Source organism: Ranitomeya imitator, chromosome 2 (assembly GCF_032444005.1).
Source record: "Ranitomeya imitator isolate aRanImi1 chromosome 2, aRanImi1.pri, whole genome shotgun sequence".
Classification (NCBI taxonomy): Eukaryota; Metazoa; Chordata; class Amphibia; order Anura; family Dendrobatidae; genus Ranitomeya; species Ranitomeya imitator.
In genome coordinates, this window is record NC_091283.1 from 342806447 (window position 1) to 342829001 (window position 22555).

General features: G+C 45.9%; 1 protein-coding gene across 1 annotated transcript in view; it reads right to left on the minus strand.

Annotated features, from left to right (window-relative positions):
* The window catches only part of LOC138663699 (oocyte zinc finger protein XlCOF8.4-like), a 70361-nt gene extending 55393 nt beyond the window's left edge, over window positions 1-14968 (minus strand). The window contains exon 1 of the mRNA XM_069750002.1: window positions 14915-14968. The gene's annotated coding sequence lies outside the window, so the exon portion shown is untranslated. The remainder of the gene's footprint in view (window positions 1-14914) is intronic.
* Between the last annotated feature and the right edge of the window lie 7587 nt (window positions 14969-22555).

The window sequence follows — 22555 nt, forward strand, 5'->3', positions numbered from 1 at the left end:
GGGCAAACTCGGCCAGCGGCAAAAAGGTAACCCAGTCATCCTGATCAGCAGAAACAAAACACCTCAAATAAGTTTCCAAGGTCTGATTAGTTCGCTCCGTCTGGCCATTCGTCTGAGGGTGGAATGCAGACGAAAAGGACAAATCAATGCCCATCTTAGCACAGAACGTCCGCCAAAATCTAGACACAAACTGGGATCCCCTGTCAGAAACGATGTTCTCCGGAATCCCATGCAAACGAACCACGTTCTGGAAAAACAGAGGGACCAACTCAGAGGAGGAAGGCAACTTAGGCAAGGGTACAAGATGAACCATTTTAGAAAAGCGGTCACACACAACCCAGATGACGGACATTTTTTGAGAGACAGGGAGATCCGAAATAAAGTCCATGGAAATGTGCGTCCAAGGCCTCTTCGGGATAGGCAAAGGTGACAACAATCCACTGGCTCGAGAACAGCAAGGCTTAGCCCGAGCACAAACCTCACAAGACTGCACAAAAGAACGCACATCCCTAGACAAGGAAGGCCACCAAAAAGACCTGGCCACCAAGTCTCTAGTACCAAATATTCCAGGATGACCTGCCAACGCAGAAGAATGGACCTCAGAGATGACTCTACTGGTCCAGCTATCCGGAACAAACAGTCTCTCAGGCGGACAACGATCAGGTTTACCCGCCTGAAACTCCTGCAAAGCACGTCGCAAGTCTGGGAAGACGGCCGACAAAATCACCCCATCCCTAAGGATACCAGTGGGCTCAGAATTTCCAGGGGAGTCAGGCACAAAACTCCTAGAAAGAGCATCCGCCTTCACATTCTTTGAACCTGGCAGGTATGAAACCACAAAATTGAAACGAGAGAAAAACAGTGACCAACGAGCCTGTCTAGGATTCAGACGCCTGGCAGACTCAAGGTAAATCAGATTTTTGTGATCAGTCAAGACCACCACACGATGTCTAGCACCCTCCAGCCAATGACGCCACTCCTCAAATGCCCACTTCATGGCCAAAAGTTCCCGATTACCCACATCATAATTCCGCTCAGCGGGCGAAAATTTTCTAGAAAAGAACGCACATGGCTTCATCACCGAGCAATCGGAGCTTCTCTGTGACAAAACCGCCCCCGCTCCAATCTCGGAAGCATCAACCTCAACTTGGAAAGGAAGCGAAACATCAGGCTGACGCAACACAGGAGCAGAAGAACACCGGCGTTTAAGTTCCTGAAAGGCCTCCACAGCCGCAGGAGACCAATCAGCAACATCAGCACCCTTCTTAGTCAAATCCGTCAAAGGCTTAACAACACTAGAAAAATTAGTTATAAAACGACGATAGAAATTAGCAAAGCCCAAGAACTTCTGCAAACTCTTAAGAGATGCAGGCTGCGTCCAGTCACAAATAGCCCGAACCTTGACGGGATCCATCTCAATAGTAGAAGGGGAAAAAATATACCCCAAGAAAGAAATCTTCTGGACTCCAAAGAGACACTTTGAGCCCTTTACAAACAAGGAATTAGCCCGCAGGACCTGAAACACCTTCCTGACCTGCTGAACATGAGACTCCCAGTCATCAGAAAAAACCAAAATATCATCCAAATACACAATCATAAATTTATCCAGATATTCACGGAAAATAATCGTGCATAAAGGACTGGAAGACTGAAGGAGCATTAGAAAGTCCGAAAGGCATTACCAAATACTCAAAATGGCCCTCAGGCGTATTAAATGCGGTTTTCCACTCATCACCTTGCTTTATTCGTATAAGATTATACGCACCCCGGAGATCAATCTTAAGGCCCCTTCACATTTAGCGACGCTGCAGCGATACCGACAACGATCCGGATCGCTGCAGCGTCGCTGTTTGGTCGCTGGAGAGCTGTCACACAGACCGCTCTCCAGCGACCAACGATGCCGGTAACCAGGGTAAACATCGGGTAACTAAGCGCAGGGCCGCGCTTAGTAACCCGATGTTTACCCTGGTTACCATGCTAAAAGTAAAAAAAAACAAACACTACATACTTACCTACCGCTGTCTGTCCTCCAGCGCTGCGCTCTGCTTCTCTGCTCTCCTCCTGTACTGTCTGGGAGCCGGAAAGCAGAGCGGTGACGTCACCGCTCTGCTTTCCGGCTCACAGCCAGTACAGGAGGAGTGCAGAGCACAGCGCTGGAGGACAGACAGCGGTAGGTAAGTATGTAGTGTTTGTTTTTTTTTACTTTTAGCATGGTAACCAGGGTAAACATCGGGTTACTAAGCGCGGCCCTGCGCTTAGTTACCCGATGTTTACCCTGGTTACCAGTGAAGACATCGCTGGATCGGTGTCACACACGCCGATCCAGCGATGTCAGCAGGGAGTCCAGCGACGAAATAAAGTTCTGGACTTTATTCAGCGACCAACGATCTCCCAGCAGGGGCCTGATCGTTGGTCGCTGTCACACATAACGATTTAATTAACGATATCGTTGCTACGTCACAAATAGCAACGATATCGTTAACAATATCGTTATGTGTGAAGGTACCTTTAGTGAACCATTTAGCCCCCTTAATGCGAGCAAACAAATCAGTCAACAAAGGCAAAGGATACTGATATTTTACGGTAATCTTATTCAAAAGACGATAATCTATACAAGGTCTCAAGGACCCATCTTTCTTGGCCACGAAAAAAAAACCTGCTCCCAAAGGGGACGAAGATGGACGGATATGTCCCTTTTCCAAGGACTCCTTAACATAATCCCGCATAGCAGTATGCTCTGGCACTGACAGATTGAACAAACGACCTTTAGGAAATTTACTACCAGGAATTAAATCTATAGCACAATCGCAATCCCAGTGAGGAGGAATCGAACTGAGCTTAGGCTCCTCAAAAACATCCCGATAATCCGACAAAAATACAGGAACCTCAGAAGGAGTAGATGAAGCGATAGAAATCGGAGGTGCATCATCATGAACCCCCTGACATCCCCAGCTTAACACAGACATTGTTTTCCAGTCAAGGACTGGATTATGAGTTTGTAACCATGGCAGACCAAGTACTAGAACATCATGTAAATTATACAACACCAGGAAGCGAATCACCTCCTGATGAACGGGAGTCATACGCATGGTCACTTGTGTCCAGTACTGAGGTTTATTCATAGCTAAAGGTGTAGAGTCAATTCCCTTCAAAGGAATAGGGACTTCCAGAGGCTCAAGACTAAACCCACATCGCTTGGCAAATGACCAATCCATAAGACTCAGGGCAGCGCCTGAATCTACATAGGCATCGACGGAAATGGATGATAATGAGCAAATCAGAGTCACAGACAGAATGAACTTAGACTGTAACGTACTAATGGCAACAGACTTATCAACCTTTTTTGTGCGTTTAGAGCATGCTGATATAACATGAGCTGAATCACCACAATAAAAGCACAACCCATTTTTCCGCCTATAGTTTTGCCGTTCACTTCTAAACTGAACTCTATCACATTGCATTGTCTCAAGTGCCTGTTCAGAAGACACCGCCAAATGGTGCACAGGTTTGCGCTCCCGTAAACGCCGATCAATCTGAATAGCCATAGTCATAGACTCATTCAGACCCGTAGGCGCAGGGAACCCCACCATAACATCTTTAATGGCCTCAGAAAGGCCATCTCTGAACTTTGCAGCCAGGGCGCACTCATTCCACTGAGTAAGCACTGACCATTTCCGAAATTTTTGACAATATATTTCTGCTTCATCTTGCCCCTGAGAGAGAGCTAATAAAGCTTTTTCAGCCTGAATCTCTTGGTTAGGTTCCTCATAGAGCAAACCCAATGCCAGAAAAAACGCATCCACATTAAGCAACGCAGGATCCCCTGGTGCCAATGCAAATGCCCAATTTTGAGGGTCACCCCGCAGGAAAGATATAATAATCTTAACCTGCTGAGCAGGGTCTCCAGAAGAGCGAGATTTCAAAGAAAGGAACAGCTTGCAATTGTTCCTAAAATTCAGAAAACTAGATCTATCTCCAGCAAAGAACTCTGGAATAGGAATTCTAGGTTCAGACATAGGAGCATGTACAACAAAATCTTGTATATTTTGAACCTTAGCAGCAAGATTATTCAAGCTGGAAGCTAAACTCTGGACGTCCATGATAAACAGCTAAGGTCAGAGCCATTCAAGGATTAAAAGGAGGAAAAAAAATAAAAAAAATCAGCCAGGCTGCAATTAGGGCTAGGCAGCAACCTAGAAGAAAAAAAAAAAAAAAAAAACTTCCTCAGACTACTTTTCCTCCTACTTCAGCCCAAACATTTTTGGCCGGCTATACTGTCATGATTCCAATGGCAGGGAATCAGAAAAGGACAAGCACCAACGAGCTCTAGGGTGATGGAACCTGAGCTGACCGCGACCCTAAACCTGAACACACAAATAACAATAACCGGGGAACGTGCCTACGTTGATCCTAGACGTCTCGCACCAGCCGAAGATCTAACTTCCCCTATTAGAAGAAACACAGACCACTCTTGCCGCCAGAGAAATACCCCACAGAAATAGCAGACCCCCACATATAATGACGGTGAAATGAGAGGAAGGCACATACACTGTATGAAATCAGATTCAGCAAAGAGGCCCGCTAAAACTAGATAGCAGAGGATACAAAAGTAAACTGCGCGGTCAGCAAAAAACCCTTCAAAAACCATCCTGTAATTACTTGAACTCATGTTCCAACTCATGGAACATGAGGAGCAATTACAGCCCGCTAGAGCAACCAGCAGCAAAGAAACAATTATATGCAAGCTGGACAAGACAAAAATAAATCAAAACGTGGAACAAGAAAATCAAAAACTTAGCTTGTCCTGAAGATTACTGAAGCCAGAAGCTGAGGTAACAAAACACTCTGATAACCTTGATAGCCGGCGGGGAAATGACAAGAAAGCCCGGTTAAATAGGAAACTCCCAAATCCTAATAGAACAGGTGGACACCAGAGACAGCAGAACACAAATCACCCAGTACAATCAGTAACCACCAGAGGGAGCCCAAAAACAGAACTCACAACAGGACCCCCGTGGCCATTTTGGATCTGGGGCCTGTAGGGAGATCGGATGAGACCCCCGGGAACAACGCGATCACATCGAATTGTTCTGAGTGTCTCAGGGAAGTACGCAGGGAGCCCCCTCCCTGCGTGATGTTTCCCTATGCCACCGGAATGCTGCGATCATGTTTGATTGCAGTGTTTCGGGGCTTAATGTGCTGGGAGCGGTCCGTGACCGCTCCTGGCACATAGTGCTGGATGTCAGCTGTGATAATCAGCTGACACCCGGCCGCGATCGGCCACGCTCCCCCCGTGAGCACGGCTGAGCGCATATGACGTATTATCCTGTCGGTGGTCATACGGGCCCAAGCCACCTCGACGGCATAGTACGTCAGATGTCAGAATGGGGTTAAATTCCTATCTAAAGCTTAGGCCCACTCTATTGATGTTCAGTTCCCTGACCAGTTCATGAAATTGTTCACTCGTTCCTGCCTAGATACTAAAAATGTCATCAATATATCTATACTATACCCAAATATATGGATGCCACTATTTATGATCACCCCTGAATATTGTGGTTTCCTCCCACCAGCCCAGGAATAGATTAGCATATACGGTGACACAGGGGCTCCCCATTGCAGTACCTCTGAGCTGGTGGAAGTACTTCCTGTCAAAAAGAAAGAAGTTATAAGACTGAATTTTAGCAGATCCTCTATGAAGTCATTGTGTCTGGTACACTCTATTCATCTTGATTTCAAGATATCTCTTACTCCTCTGATACCATCCTCATGTGGTATATTACTGTACAAAGCCTCGATATACGGTACGGCCTACAGGGTATACATGTAGGGGAGCAGGCAGAGGTAAAAGCATTCTCCAGATGGATTATTCCAACTGCAGCACCTCAGACGAGGCTGAAGTTGGTTTCTTATTCGTTCATTTTCTTATTCGGAATCTGAAGTTGGTTTCTTATTCGGCATTTTTTTCTTTTCTGTTTTTTATAGGTTTAACAACAAAAAATAATCATCACAATAATAACATACAATGCAGTGAGGTGTCCTAATGTGAATACGCTTAAAAAAGGCTACAAAAACAACAAAACTGGCACAAAAATGGGCATCAAAGTGGGCACGAAAAAGCGCTGAATAAAGGGTTAAATGCCTTTGGGCCACTGATCTCACAGTGCATACATATAGAACAGGGCGCCCCACATCCAAACCAGTTATTTCCAGCCTGGCCCAAATGGGTTCTGGGCATCAGAACTTGCATCAAAGTGGGCAAACAGCCCATTTTCACAGATTTGAATAAGAAACTGATGTTTTTAAGGGGTTCAATGCCTTTGGGCCACTGATACGACACATACAATTCACAGACAGTGATGCCCTGCATCAAACCCAGGTCCCTCCATCCTGGCCCAAATGGGTTCTGGGCACCAGAACTGGCATCAAAGTGGGCAAACAGCCCATTTTCACAGATTTGAATAAGTAACTGATGTTTTAAAGGGGTTAAATGCCTTTGGGCCACTGATACCACAGTGCATACATACAGAACATGGAGCCTCATATCAAAAACAAGTCCCTTCAGCCTGGCCCAAATGGGTTCTGGGCACCAGAACTGGCATCAAAGTGGGCAAACAGCCCATTTTCACACATTTTACTAAGTAACTGATGTTTTTAACCCCTTTCTGCCATTAGACGTACTATTCCGTCCATGTGGGGTGGGCTTTACTTCCCACGGACGGAATAGTACGTCATAGGCGATCGGCCCCGCTCACGGGAGAAGCGCGGCCGATCGCGGCCGGGTGTCAGCTGCTTATCGCAGCTGACATCCGGCACTATGTGCCAGGAGCGGTCACGGACCGCCCCCGGCACATTAACCCCCGGCACACCGCGATCAAACATGATCGCGATGTGCCGGCGGTGCAGGGAAGCATCGCGCAGGGAGGGGGCTCCCTGCGGGCTTCCCTGAGACCCCCGCAGCAACGCGATGTGATCGCGTTGCTCCGGGGGTCTCCTACCTTCCTCCCTGCAGAAAGTCCCGGATCCAAGATGGCCGCGGATCCGGGTCCTGCAGGGAGGGAGGTGGCTTACCAAGTGCCTGCTCAGAGCAGGCACTTGGTAACGCTGCACTGCTCTCAGACAGATCGGTGATCTGTCAGAGTGCTGTGCAAACTGGCAGATCACCGATCTGTATTGTCCCCCCCTGGGACAAAGTAGAAAAGTTAAAAAATTTTTTTTACAAGTGTGTAAAAAAAAAAAAAAAACCTAAATAATGAAAAAAAATATATATATATATTATTCCCATAAATACATTTCTTTATCTAAATAAAAACAAACAATAAAAGTACACATATTTAGTATCGCCGCATCCGTAACGACCCGACCTATAAAACTGTCCCACTAGTTAACCCCTTCAGTAAACACCGTAAGAAAAAAAAAAAACGAGACAAAAAACAATGCTTTATTATCATACCGCCGAACAAAAAGTGGAATAACACGCGATCAAAAAGACAGATATAAATAACCATGGTACCGCTGAAAGCGTCATCTTGTCCCGCAAAAAACGAGCCGCCATACAGCAACATCAGCAAAAAAAAGTTATAGTCCTCAGAATAAAGCGATGCAAAAATAGATATTTTTTCTATAAAATAGTTTTCATCGTATAAAAGCGCCAAAACATAAAAAAAATGATATAAATGAGGTGTCGCTGTAATCGTACTGACCCGAAGAATAAAACTGCTTTATCAATTTTACCAAACGCGGAACGGTATAAACGCCTCCCCCAAAAGAAATTCATGAATAGCTGGTTTTTGGTCATTCTGCCTCACAAAAATCGGAATAAAAAGCGATCAAAAAATGTCACGTGCCCGAAAATATTACAAATAAAAACGTCAACTCGTCCCGCAAAAACAAGATCTCACATGATTCTGTGGACTCAAATATGGAAAAATTATAGCTCTCAAAATGTGGTAACGCAAAAAATATTTTTTGCAATAAAAAGTCGTCTTTCAGTGTGTGACGGCTGCCAATCATAAAAATCCGCTAAAAAACCCGCTATAAAAGTAAATCAAACCCCCCTTCATCACCCCCTTAGTTAGGGAAAAATAAAAAAAATTAAAAAAATGTATTTATTTCCATTTTCCCATTAGGGTTAGGGCTAGGGTTAGGGCTAGGGTTAGGGCTAGGGTTAAGGCTAGGGTCAGGGCTAGGGTTAAGGCTACAGTTAGGGTTGGGGCTACAGTTAGGGTTTGGATTACATTTGCGGTTGGGAATAGGGTTGGGATTAGGGTTAGGGGTGTGTCTGGGTTAGAGGTGTGGTTAGGGTTACCGTTGGAATTAGGGTTAGGGGTGTGCTTGGATTAGGGTTTCAGTTATAATTGGGAGGTTTCCACTGTTTAGGCACATCAGGGGCTCTCCAAACGCGACATGGACTTTTGGGGTCCAATTTCTCCTGTTACCCTTGGGAAAATACAAAACTGGGGGCTAAAAAATAATTTTTGTGGGAAAAAAAAAAGATTTTTTATTTTCACGGCTCTGCGTTATAAACTGTAGTGAAACACTTGGGGGCTCAAAGTTCTCACAACACATCTAGATAAGTTCGTGGGGGGGTCAAGTTTCCAATATGGGGTCACTTGTGGGGGGATTCTACTGTTTAGGTACATTAGGGGCTCTGCAAACGCAATGTGACGCCTGCAGACCATTCCATCTAAGTCTGCATTCCAAATGGCGCTCCTTCCCTTCCGAGCCCTCCCATGCGCCCAAACGGTGGATCCCCCCCACATATGGGGCATCAGCGCACTCAGGACAAATTGGACAACAACTTTTGGGGTCCAATTTCTCCTGTTACCCTCGAGAAAATACAAAACTGGGGGCTAAAAAATAATTTTGGGGGGAATTTTTTTTTTTTATTTTCACGGCTCTGCGTTAGAAACTGTAGTGAAATACTTGGGGGCTCAAAGTTCTCACAACACATCTAGATAAGTTCCTTGGGGGGTCTAGTTTCCAATATGGGGTCACTTGTGGGGGGATTCTACTGTTTAGGTACATTAGGGGCTCTGCAAACGCAATGTGACGCCTGCAGACCATTCCATCTAAGTCTGTATTCCAAATGGCGCTCCTTCCCTTCCGAGCCATTCCATGCACCCAAACGGTGGTTCCCCCCCACATATGGGGTATCAGCGCAGTCAGGACAAATTGCACAAGAACTTTTGGGGTCCAATTTCTCCTGTTACCCTTGGGAAAATACAAAACTGGGGACTAAAAAATAATTTTTGTGGGAAAAAATTTTTGTTTTATTTTTACGGCTCTGCATTATAAACTTCTGTGAAGCTCTTGGTGGGTCAAAGTGCTCACCACACATCTAGATAAGTTCCTTAGGGGGTCTACTTTCCAAAATGGTGTCACTTGTGGGGGGTTTCAATGTTTAGGCACATCAGTGGCTCTCCAAACGCAACATGGCGTCCCATCTCAATTCCAGTCAATTTTGCATTAAAAAGTCAAATGGCGCTCCTTCGCTTCCAAGATCTGTCATGCGCCCAAACAGTGGTTTACCTCCACTTATGGGGTATTGGCGTACTCAGGACAAATTGTACAACAAGGTTTGGGGTCCATTTTCTCCTGTAACCCTTGGTAAAATAAAACAAATTGGAGCTGAAGTAAATTTTTTGTGAAACACCTGAAGGGTTAATAAACTTCCTGAATGTGGTTTTGAGAACCTTGAGGGGTGCAGTTTTTAGAATGGTGTCACACTTGGGTATTTTCTATCATATAGACCCCTCAAAATGACGTCAAATGAGATGTGGTCCCTAAAATAAAATGGTGTTGTAAAAATGAGAAATCGCTGGTCAACTTTTAACCCTTATAACTCCCTAACAAAAAAAAATTTTGGTTCCAAAATTGTGCTGATGTAAAGTAGACATGTGGGAAATGTTACTTATTAAGTATTTTGTGTGACATATCTCTGTGATTTAATTGCATAAAAATTCAAATTTGGAAAATTGCGAAATTTTCAAAATTTTCGCCATATTTCCGTTTTTTTCACAAATAAACGCAGGTAATATCGAAGAAATTTTACCACTATCATGAAGTACAATATGTCACGAGAAAACAATGTCAGAATCACCGGGATCCGCTGAAGAGTTCCAGAGTTATAACCTCATAAAGGGACAGTGGTCAGAATTGTAAAAATTGGCCCGGTCCATAACATGAAAACCACCCTTGGGGGTAAAGGGGTTAAATGCCTTTGAGCCACTGATCTGACACTTAAAATACACAGATAGTGATGCCATGCATCAAACCAAGGTTCCTCCAGCCTGGCCCAAATGGGTTCTGGGCACCAGAACTGGCATTAAAAAGGGGCAAACAGCCCATTTTTCACAGATTTGAATAAGTAACTGATGTTTTTAAGGGGTTAAATGCCTTTGGGCCACTGATACCACAGTGCATACATACAGAACATGGAGCCTCACATCAAAAACAAGTCCTTTCAGCCTGGCCCAAATGGGTTCTGGGCACCAGAACTGGCAACCAAGTGGGCAAACAGCCCATTTTCACAGTTTTGAATAAGTAACTGATGTTTTTAAGGGGTTAAATCCCTTTAGGCCACTGATCTGACACATAAAATACACAAAAAGTGATGCCCTGCATCAAACCCAGGTCCCTCCAGCCTGGCCCAAATGGGTTCTGGGCACCAGAACTGGCATTAAAGTGGGCAAACAGCCCATTTTCACAGATTTGACTAAGTGAGGTTTTTAAAGGGTTAAATGCCTTTGGGCCACTGATCTGACAATTAAAATACACAGAAAGTGATGCCCTGCATCAAACCCAGGTCCCTCCAGCCTGGCCCAAATGGGTTCTGGGCACCAGAACTGGCATCAAAGTGGGCAAACAGCCCATTTTCACAGATTTGATTTAAGTAACTGATGTTTTTAAGGGGTAAAATGCCTTTGGGCCACTGATACCACAGTGCATACATACAGAACATGGAGCCTCATATCAAAAACAAGTCCCTTCAGCCTGGCCCACATGGGTTCTGGGCACCAGATCTAGCATCAAAGTGGGCAAACGGCCCTTTTTCACAGATTTGAATAAGTAACTGATGTTTTGAAGGGGTTAAATGCCTTTGAGCCACTGATACCACAATGCATATATCAGGAAATAAGAAGAAGTCCTGATTACTTCAATTACACATACAGCGCTCTGAGCTGCAATTTCCTCTGCCTGCCAGCACAAGGCTGGAATTCTAAGCCACTCTTTCTCCCTCCTCCCACCATACAGCCGTCATGTAAAATGAGCCTGCCAGCTTCATTGAAGAATTTATATGGCCCTGTGCTGCAGTCACGATAACGCCAAAAAATGTCATATTGTGAATGTAGTTTCAGAAGGACATGGCGAACGACACACTCACAATTCAGCTGCGACCCCTTGCTCTCCTGCCCCCCCGCTCAGCTTCACTCCTACCCGAAACAAAGCCTATGATAGAGACTGGGCAACCTGATACTAATGGTGGGCAGGGTGTGGCTTTAAACTGGAGGTGACCAATCCTGCAAAGCCACCCGTTGTCCCTCCCCTCTCACTCAGAAATGCCTTTGTCTGAGACCTTGGAATAATTTAAAGAACTATATTCGATCAGTGCATATCATTAACCAGCCCTTTAGTGATGTCACAAGCTCAGAAGTATAAATCACTATACTCTTAGACCAGCTTCAGTCTTGGCCGGGAAGCGATCCAACACAGCTTGGCAAAGCTGTTCCATGCATCTGGATGTATTTATCCTCCTAAGCCACAGGCCAGCCAAGATGATACCATGACATAACCTGTAAGTTCTCTTTTCAATGTTAATCCTATTTTATTTTGTAATCTGTAATGTACCGTATTTTCCGGTGTATAAGACGACTTTTTAACCCCTGCAAATCATCTCAAAAGTCGGGGGTCGTCTTCTATGCCGGGTACGGCATGTGCAGGGAGCGGTCCTGTATGGTTCCCAGGATCTAAAGGAGAGGAGACTCTCCTTCAGGCCCTGGGATCCATATTCATGTAAAAAAAAAAAAAGGGATATACTTACCCTCCGACGACCCGCGGCTCTCAGCGGTGCAAGCGGCGGCCTCCGATCCTAAGGATGCATTGAGCGAAGGACCTTCTGTGACGTCACAGTCACACGACCGCAACGTCATCAAAGGTCCTTAGTTCAATGCATCCTTAGGATCGGAGGCCGCCGCTTGCACCGCTGAGAGCCGCGGGTCGTCGGAGGGTAAGTATATCCCTTTTTTTTTTTTACATGAATATGGATCCCAGGGCCTGAAGGAGAGTCTCCTCTCCTTTAGATCCTGGGAACCATACAGGACCGCTCCCTGCACATGCCGTACCCGGTGTATAAGATGACTCCCGACTTTTGAGATGATTTGCAGGGGTTAAAAAGTCGTCTTATACGCCGGAAAATACGGTACATTACAGATTACAAAATAAAATAGGATTAACGTTGAAAAGAAAACTTACAGGTTATGTCATGGTATCATCTTGGCTGGCCTGTGGCTTAGGAGGATAAATACATCCAGATGCATGGAACAGCTTTGCCAAGCTGTGTTGGATCGCTTCCCGGCCAAGACTGATGGCTGGTCTAAGACTATAGTGACTTATACTTCTGAGCTTGTGACATCACTAAAGGGCTGGTTAATGATATGCACTGATCGGATAGTTCTTTACCTTATTCCAAGGTCTCAGACAAAGGCATTCCTGAGTGAGAGGGGAGGGACAATGGGTGGCTTTGCCGGATTGGTCACCTGCAGTTTAAAGCCACACCCTGCCCACAATTAGAATCAGGTTGCCCAATCTCTATCATAGGCTTTGTTTCGGGTAGGAGTGAAGCTGAGGGGGGGGAGGGGGCAGGAGAGCAAGGGGTCGCAACTGAATTGTGATTGTGTGTGTGTAGTTCGCCATGTCCTTCTGAAACTACATTCACAGTATGACATTTTTTGGCATTATCGTGACAGCAGCACAGGGCCATATAAATTCTTCAATGAAGCTGGCAGGCTCATCTTACATGATGGCTGTATAGTGGGAGGAGGGAGAAAGAGTGGCTTAGAATTCCAGCCTTGTGCTGGCAAGCAGAGGAAATTGCAGCTCAGAGCGCTGTATGTGTAATTGAAGTAATCAGGACTTCTTCCTATTTCCTGACATATGCACTGTGGTATCAGTGGCTCAAAGGCATTTAACCCCTTTTTCATATCTGTGAAAAAGGGCCGTTTGCCCACTTTGATGCTAGTTCTGATGCCCAGAACCCATTTGGGCCAGGCTGAAGAGACCTGTTTTTGATGTGGGGTTCCCTGTTTTATATGTTTGCACTGTGGTATCAGTGGCCCAAAGGCATTTAACCCCTTAAAAACATAAGTTACTTATTCAAATGTGTGAAAATGGGCTGTTTGCCCACTTTAATGCCAGTTCTGGTGTCCAGAACCCATTTGGGCCAGGCTGGAGGGAACTTGGTGTGATGCATGGCATCACTATCTGTGTATTTCAAGTGTTAGATCAGTGGCCCAAAGGCATTTAACCCCTTAAAAACATCAGTTACTTATTCAAATGTGTGAAAATGGGCTGTTTGCCCACTTTGATGCCAGTTCTGGTGCCCAGAACCCATTTGGGCCAGACTGGAGGGACCTGGGTTGCTTGCAGGGCATCACTCTCTGTGTATTTTAAGTGTCAGATCAGTGGCCCAAAGGCATTTAACCCCTTAAAAACATCAGTTACTTATTCAAATGTGTGAAAATGGGCTGTTTGCCCACTTTGATGCCAGTTCTGGTGCCCAGAACCCATTTGGGCCAGGCTGGAGGGACCTTGGTTTGATGCAGGGCATCACTTTCTGTGTATTTTAAGTGTCAGATCAGTGGCCCAAAGGCATTTAACCCCTTAAAAACATCAGTTACTTATTCAAATGTGTGAAAATGGGCTGTTTGCCCACTTTGATGCCAGTTCTGGTGCCCAGAACCCATTTGAGCCAGGCTGGAGGGACCTTGGTTTGATGCAGGGCATCACTATCTGTGTATTTTAAGTGTCAGATCAGTGGCCCAAAGGCATTTAACCCCTTAAAAACATCAGTTACTTATTCAAATCTGAGAAAATGGGCTGTTTGCCCACTTTAATGTCAGTTCTGGTGCCCAGAACCCATTTGGGCCAGTCTGGAGGGACATGGATTTGATGCAGGGCATCACTGTCTGTGTATTTTGTGCATCAGATCAGTGGCCCAAAGGCATTTAACCCCTTAAAAACATCAGTTACGTATTCAAATCTGTGAAAATGGGCTGTTTGCCCACTTTGATGCCAGTTCTGATGCCCAGAACCCATTTGGGCCAGGCTGGAAATAACTGGTTTGGATGTGGGGCGCCCTGTTCTATATGTCTGCAGTGTGAGATCAGTGGCCTAAAGGCATTTAACCCTTTCTTCAGCACTCTTTGGTGCCCACTTTGATGCCCATTTTTGTGCCAGTTTTATTGTTTTTGTTGCCGTTTTTAAGTGTATTCACATCAGGGTTCCTCGCTGCATTGTCTTTTATTATTGTGATGATTATTTTTTATTGCTAACCCTATAAAAAACAGAAATGAAAAAAATGCCGAATAAGAAACTGACGAATAAGAAACCAACTTCAGCCTCGTGCACCTCAGGAGGTACTCTGGGAACATTATACTGTGTGTGAGGGGATGGCAGTACTGCATAAGACATTACACTATGTGAGGGGCCAGAATGGGGCCCTGTACTATGAGAACAATCCCTTCCCCCACTTCCTGTCTTCCATAGTTCGGTCGTATGTATCTATTACAGGAAACAGAACAAAAACGTTATGATTCTTTTAAAGTGGCAACAAAAAACCCCAAACGAATCTCAGTGCTGAAGGGGTTAATACCCACCCTCCCCCGCTCAGTAATGGGGAACCTCCAGCACCTACCTCCACCTGCAGAGCCCCACAACACAGCTGCTCTGTGCACACAGGACCTGTGATGAGGTCACAGGAGGGGAGGAGCCAGGGGTCACATGATCAGGGGCCTCCCTGTACTCAGGACTATGCTGTGCTGGTTGTCATGGTGCTGGATGAGGGGAAGTTTATGTGTGGGGTCAGGAGGGGTGTACAGGGTGGATGTAGCAGAGCCGTGTGTACGAGGTGTACGGAGCAGAGCCGTGCGTGTATGAGGTGTACGGAGCGGAGCCGCGTGTGTACGAGGTGCACGGAGCGAAGCCGTGTGTGTACGAGGTGTATGGAACAGAGCCATGTGTGTACAAAGTGTACGGAGCAGAGCCGTGTGTGTACGATTTGTATGGAGCGGAGCCATGTGTGTACAAAGTGTACTGAGCGGGGCAGTGTGTACGAGGTGTATGGAGCGGAGCTTAGTGTACGAGGTGTACAGAGGGGAGCTGTGTGTATCAGCTGTACGGTGCGGAACTGCATGTGTACGAGCTGTTCGGAGGGGAGCCGCGTGTGTACGAGGTGTACGAAGCGGAGCCTTATGTGTAGGAGGTGTGCGGAGCGGAGCCGCGTGTGTGCGAGGTTTACGGAGCGGAGCCATGACTATAATCAGCTTTTGTCAAACAGAAATCAGTCCCAGGAGCGCTGAAGGAAATTCAGACAACATATGTAGTTTACCACAACGCGTTTCGACGGTAAACACCGTCTTCTTCAGGTGGGAGTTTATTAATGGGAACAGGAAGGCAGTATTTAAACAATAAACAGCCAATCACAACGCTGTTCACAGATTTACAAATTTAAAGGAACATTCACTGATAAATGTAATCACATAAATTCAAATATAACATTAAAATCATAAAAACAAGAGAATTTTTTATTTATAATATTTAAAACCATATCACAGATAAAAAATAAAAGTCATTATGAATCTACACCTATATAGACAAAAAGTTACGTGCTCAATAATTACGACTTATCTAGCTACTTTCTCAATCATTAAGTTAAGCCCCTCAGGAGTTAATGTACCGAGTAGGGTTGAGCGAAACGGATCGTTCATTTTCAAAAGTCGCTGACTTTTGGCACAGTCGAGTTTCATGAAACCCGACCCGACCCGTGTGGGGTCGGCCATGCGGTACGCGACTTTCGCGCCAAAGTCGCGTTTCAATGACGCGAAAAGCGCCATTTCTCAGCCAATGAAGGTGGACGCAGAGTGTGGGCAGCGATATGACATAGGTCCTGGTCCCCACCATCTTAGAGAAGGGCATTGCAGTGATTGGCTTGCTGTCTGCGGCGTCACAGGGGCTATAAAGAGGCGTTCCCGCCGACCGCCATGTTACTGCTGCTGATCTGAGCATAGGGAGAGGTTGCTGCCGCTTCGTCAGAAGCAGGGATAGCGTTAGGCAGGGTCCATTAACCCCCAAACCGCTTGTGCTGTAGCGATTTCCACTGTCCAACACCACCTTTTGTTTGCAGGGACAGTGGAAGCTACATTTTTTTCCTCAGCGCTGTAGCTCATTGGGCTGCCCTAGAAGGCTCCCTGATAGCTGCATTGCTGTGTGTACGCCGCTGTGCAAACCAACTGCTTTTTTTAAAGCACAAATCCTGTTGTTCCTTCCTTTCTGCACAGCTATCTTGTTTGTTTGTCCACAACACTTTTGATTTAATTTGTGCAGCAGTCCACTCCTTGTTATTGCTGCCTGCCATACCTGGCAGAGACTACTGCAGGGAGTTAGTAATTGTAGGACAGTCCCTGTTTTTTTGTTTTTTTTAAATTCTCCCTGAAAAAAAATTAACAGTGGGAGATTAATATTGGCCTTTGTGCTTGTGTGCCAGTCCTGTGTGCCATCTCTCAAATATTGGGCCACAGAAAGCCTAGTGTCTGATTTTGGTTTTAAAATTATCCCTGAAAAAAAAAAAAACAGTGGGAGATTAATATTGGCCTTTGTGCTTGTGTGCCAGTCCTGCGTGTGTGGCATCTCTCTCATTTGGTGCCACAGAAAACCGAGTGTGTAACATTGTGCCTGATTTTCCTTGCAATCTTACCCACCTATAAAGGGAGATCTGAATCCTACAGAAGTTTGAGTTCACCTTGTAAGTTGTTTTACAGTAACAAATACCGTTACTTTGGTTAAGTTTTTAAAACAATGAGGAAGTCTGGTGGAAGAGGTCGTGGCCGTGGGCGTTCATTGCCAGCTGGTAATGATGGTAGTGGTGGTGGAGCATCAGGTGGTTGTGTGAAAAACAATATAGCACCTAAGTCTCGAGCTGTGGAGCCAGGTTCGTCGTCTGGCTACACAAGGCCTCGAACGCTCCCTTTTCTGGGAGTAGGAAAACCGCTTTGAAGCCGGAGCAGCAAGAGCAAGTTTTGGCTTACCTTGCTGACTCAGCCTCTAGCTCTTTTGCCTCCTCTTCTGAAACTGGTAAATGTAAAAGCAGCGCGTCGTTAGTGGATGTTCACGGTCAGGGACAAGTCGCTTCCTTGTCCTCTTCAGCAAAAACAACAACAGAGAAGGATGCGGCAGGCGACACAACGGGTTACTCCATGGAGCTCTTTACACATACCGTCCCTGGCTTAGAAAGTGAAACAGTTAAGAGGCCATGCTCATTACAAGTTGAATCGGATATGGAGTGCACTGATGCACAGCCACAGCCAGATTACTATGCTGTTCCTTTTACTCAGACCACAGCATTGCCCTCCCAGTGTACTGATCCAGAATCAGACCCTGATGAAACTATGGTGCCCCGTCACAAACGCTATACCACCGACTTACACGGTCAAACAGACGAAGTTGCACACGAGATAGAAGAGGAGGTTATAGATGACCCAGTTGTTGACCCCGATTGGCAGCCATTGGGGGAACAGGGTGCAGGCGGCAGTAGTTCTGAAGCGGAGGAGGAGGGGCCGCAGCAGGCATCAACATCGCAACAGGTTCCATCTGCCGGGACCGTATCTGGCCCAAAACGCATGGCAAAGCCAAAACCTGTTGGAGGACAGCGTGGCCATCCGGTTAAAGCTCAGTTTGCAATGCCTGAAAAGGTATCCGATGCTAGAAAGAGTGCAGTCTGGCATTTTTTTAAACAACATCCAATTGATCAGCGCAAAGTCACCTGTCAAAAATGTTCAACTACCTTAAGCAGAGGTCAGAATCTGAAAAGTCTAAATACAAGTTGCATGCATAGACATTTAACCACAATGCATTTGCAAGCCTGGACTAACTACCAAACGTCCCTTAAGGTTGTAGCACCCTCGGCCAATGAAGCTAGTCAGCAACGCAACATCCCTTCCGTCACTGTAAGGCCACCATTTTCCGCACCACCTGCAGTATCTGTGCAGGTTTCGTTGCCAGGCCAAAGCAGTCAGGGTCAGGGAATCACCAGTTGCGTAGTAGGAAACACTGCATCTAGGGCACCGGCGGCAACAATACCGTCTCCAACCGTCTCTCAGTCTGCCATGTCAACTGGCACCCCTGCTAGTTCCACGATCTCCAGCTCTCCAGTCCAGCTCACCCTACATGAGACTCTCGTTAGAAAAAGGAAGTACTTAGCCTCGCATCCGCATACACAGGGTTTGAACGCCCACATAGCTAGACTAATCTCGTTAGAGATGATGCCCTACCGGTTAGTTGAAAGCAAAGCTTTCAAAGCCCTGATGGACTACGCTGTACCACGCTACGAGCTACCCAGTCGACACTTCTTTTCGAGAAAAGCCATCCCAGCCCTCCACCAGCATGTTAAAGAGCGCATCGTCCATGCACTCAGGCAGTCTGTGAGTACAAAGGTGCACCTGACAACTGATGCATGGACCAGTAGGCCTGGCCAGGGACGTTACGTGTCCATCACGGCACACTGGGTGTATGTGGTGGATGCAGGGTCCACAGGGGACAGCAATTTTGGGACAGTTCTTCCTAGCCCACGGTCTAGGAAACAGTTGGCTGTAGCCGTTCGCACCCCCTCCTCCTCCTCCTGCAGAAGCGAGAGCTCGTCCACAGACCGCAGTCGCACAACCACTCCATCCGCAGCTGCCACTGTTGAACACCAGGTGTCCCATTATGAGGCAGCTACTGCCAAGCGTCAGCAGGCTGTATTGGCTATGAAGTGTTTGGGCGACAACAGACACACCGCGGAAGTTCTGTCCGAGTTCTTGCAGAAAGAAACGCAGTCGTGGCTGGGCACTGTAGATCTTGAGGCAGGCAAGGTAGTGAGTGATAACGGAAGGAATTTCATGGCTGCCATCTCCCTTTCCCAACTGAAACACATTCCTTGCCTGGCTCACACCTTAACCCCTTTCTGACATCGGACTTACTATCCCGTCCATGTGGGGTGGGCCCCTATGACCATGGACGGGATAGTACGTCCAGCGCGATCGGCGGCGCTCACGGGGGGAGCGCCGCCGGGTGTTAGCTGCCTATCGCAGCTGACATCCGGCACTATGTGCCAGGAGCGGTCACAGACCGCCCCCGGCACATTAACCCCTGGCACACCGCGATCAAAGATGATCGCGATGTGCCGGCGGTGCAGGGAAGCACCGCGCAGGGAGGGGGCTCCCTGCGGGCTTCCCTGAGCCCCCCGCAGCAACGCGATGTGATCGCGTTGCTGCGAGGGTCTTGCCTCCCTCCCTCCCTGCTCGAGCCCCGGATCCAAGATGGCCGCGGATCCGGGTCCTGCAGGGAGGGAGGTGGCTTCACAGAGCCTGCTCAGAGCAGGCACTGTGAAGGCTGCAGCGCTGCATGTCAGATCAGTGATCTGACAGAGTGCTGTGCAAACTGTCAGATCACTGATCTGTGATGTCCCCCCCTGGGACAAAGTAAAAAAGTAAAAAAAAAATTTTCAAATGTGTAAAAAAAAATAAAAAAAAATATTCCAAAATAATGAAAAAAAAAAAAATATTATTCCCATAAATACGTTTCTTTATCTAAATAAAAAAAACAAAACAATAAAAGTACACATATTTAGTATCGCCGCGTCCGTAACGGCCCGACCTATAAAACTGGCCCACTAGTTAACCCCTTCAGTAAACACCGTAAGAAAAAAAAAAAAAAGAGGCAAAAAACAACGCTTTATTATCATACCGCCGAACAAAAAGTGGAATAACACGCGATCAAAAAGACAGATATAAATAACCATGGTACCGCTGAAAACGTCATCTTGTCCCGCAAAAAACGAGCTGCCATACAGCATCATCAGCAAAAAAATAAAGTTATAGTCCTGAGAATAAAGTGATGCCAAAATAATTATTTTTTCTATAAAATAGTTTTTATCGTATAAAAGCGCCAAAACATAAAAAAAATGATATAAATGAGGTGTCGCTGTAATCGTACTGACCCGAAGAATAAAACTGCTTTATCAATTTTACCAAACGCGGAACAGTATAAACGCCTCCCCCAATAGAAATTCATGAATAGCTGGTTTTTGGTCATTCTGCCTCACAAAAATCGGAATAAAAAGCGATCAAAAAATGTCACGTGCCCGAAAATGATACCAATAAAAACGTCAACTCGTCCCGCAAAAAACAAGACCTCACATGACTCTGTGGACCAAAATATAGAAAAATTATAGCTCTCAAAATGTGGTAACGCAAAAAATATTTTTTGCAATAAAAAGCGTCTTTCAGTGTGTGACGGCTGCCAATCATAAAAATCCGCTAAAAAACCCGCTATAAAAGTAAATCAAACCCCCCTTCATCACCCCCTTAGTTAGGGAAAAATTAAAAAAATGTATTTATTTCCATTTTCCCATTAGGGCTAGGGTTAGAGTTAGGGCTAGGGTTAGGGCTAGGGTTAGGGCTAGGGTTAGGGCTAGGGCTAGGGTTAGGGCTAGGGTTAGGGTTAGGGTTAGGGCTAGGGTTAGGGCTAGGGTTAGGGCTAGGGTTAGGGCTAGGGTTAGGGCTAGGGCTACAGTTTGGGTTGGGGCTAAAGTTACAGTTAGGGTTTAGATTACATTTACGGTTGGGAATAGGGTTGGGATTAGGGTTAGGGGTGTGTCAGGGTTAGAGGTGTGGTTAGGGTTACCGTTGGAATTATGGTTAGGGGTGTGTTTGGATTAGGGTTTCAGTTATAATTGGGGGGTTTCCACTGTTTAGGCACATCAGGGGCTCTCCAAACGCGACATGGCGTCCGATCTCAATTCCAGCCAATTCTGCGTTGAAAAAGTAAAACAGTGCTCCTTCCCTTCCGAGCTCTCCCGTGTGCCCAAACAGGGGTTTACCCCAACATATGGGGTATCAGTGTACTCAGGACAAATAGGACAAAAACTTTTGGGGTCCAATTTCTCCTGTTACCCTTGGGAAAATACAAAACTCGGGGCTAAAACATATTTTTTGTGGGAAAAAAAAAGATTTTTTATTTTCACGGTTTTGCGTTATAAACTGTAGTGAAACACTTGGGGGTTCAAAGTTCTCACAACACATCTAGATTAGTTCCCTGGGGGGTCTAGTTTCCAATATGGGGTCACTTGTGGGGGGTTTCTACTGTTTAGGTACATTAGGGGTTCTGTAAACGCAATGTGACGTCTGCAGACCATTCCATCTAAGTCTGCATTCCAAATGGCGCTCCTTCCCTTCCGATCTCTGCCATGCGCTCAAACAGTGGTTTCCCCCAACATACGGGGTATCAGCGTACTCAGGACAAATTGGACAACAACTTTTGGGGTCGAATTTCTCCTCTTACCCTCGGGAAAATACAAAACTGGGGGCTAAAAAATAATTTTGGGGGGAAAGATTTTTTTTTTAATTTTCACGGCTCTGCGTTACAAACTGTAGTGAAACACTTGGGGGTTCAAAGCTATCACAACACATCTAGATGAGTTCCTTAGGGGGTCTAGTTTCCAAAATGGTGTCACTTGTGGGAGGTTTCTACTGTTTAGGTACAATAGGGGCTCTGCAAATGCAATGTGACACCTGCAGACCATTCCATCTAAGTCCTCATTCCAAATGGAGCTCCTTCCCTTCCGAGCCCTCCCATGCGCCCAAACAGTGGTTCCCCCCACATATGGTGTATCATCGCACTCAGGACAAATTGGGCAACAAATTTTGGGGTCCAATTTCTCCTGTTACCCTCAGGAAAATACAAAACTGGGGGCTAAAAAAATAATTTTCGTGGGAAAAAAATTTTGTTTTATTTTTACGGCTCTGCATTATAAACTTCTGTGAAGCACTTGGTGGGTCAAAGTGCTCACCACACCTCTAGATAAGTTCCTTAGGGGGTCTACTTTCCAAAATGGTGTCATTTGTGGGGGGTTTCAATGTTTAGGCACATCAGTGGCTCTTCAAACGCAACATGGCGTTCTATCTCAATTCCTGTCAATTTTGCTTTGAAAAGTCAAACGGCGCTCCTTCCCTTCCGAGCTCTCCCATCCGCCCAAACAGTGGTTTACCCCCACATATGGGGTATCAGCGTACTCAGGAAAAATGGTACAACAACTTTTGGGGTCCAATTTCTTCTCTTACCCTTGGGAAAATAAAAAATTGGGGGCGAAAAGATCATTTTTGTGAAAAAATATGATTTTTTATTTTTACGGTTCTACATTATAAACTTCTGTGAAGCACTTGGTGGGTCAAAGTGCTCACCACACCTCTAGATAAGTTCCTTAGGGGGTCTACTTTCCAAAATGGTGTCATTTGTGGGGGGT